Genomic DNA, 471 nt, shown 5'->3' with positions numbered 1-471 from the left:
CAATTCCAAACAACTGGGCATGACACTACTACAAGAGCTCTTCTCTTGTATGAGTTTCACTCTCCTTACCAAACTCCACTTCCCTGGTTTTATCACTTCTTCCATCCTCCTCCATCCTCTGCCCTGGAATTCTCCACCATTCCCCTCTAATTTTGAAATGTTACACTGTTTTCAACATGAATCCAGGCTCAAGTCCACTTCTACTGGGAAAGATGGGGTGTTTTGCAGCCAAGCCTGTTCATTTTCAGCGTTTCTGCAGTCAGCCCCTCTGCACTGGAGAGCGTGTCGTCCAGCTCGGATGGCAAGTTTCTTACTGCACACACATATTGTGCTCTTTTCTTTCAAGGAAACTAAGCTCCATGAGGGCAGAGGCCAGGGGTTGTGTTCAGCCCCTCTGCACTGGAGAGCGTGCCATCCAGCTCAGATGGCAAGTTTCTTACTGCACACACATATTGTGCTCTAGACTTTCAA

Source organism: Bison bison, unplaced genomic scaffold, assembly GCF_000754665.1.
Source record: "Bison bison bison isolate TAMUID 2011002044 unplaced genomic scaffold, Bison_UMD1.0 scf7180017864145, whole genome shotgun sequence".
NCBI classification, from domain to species: domain Eukaryota; kingdom Metazoa; phylum Chordata; class Mammalia; order Artiodactyla; family Bovidae; genus Bison; species Bison bison.
Note: the sequence above shows the minus strand (reverse complement) of the source record.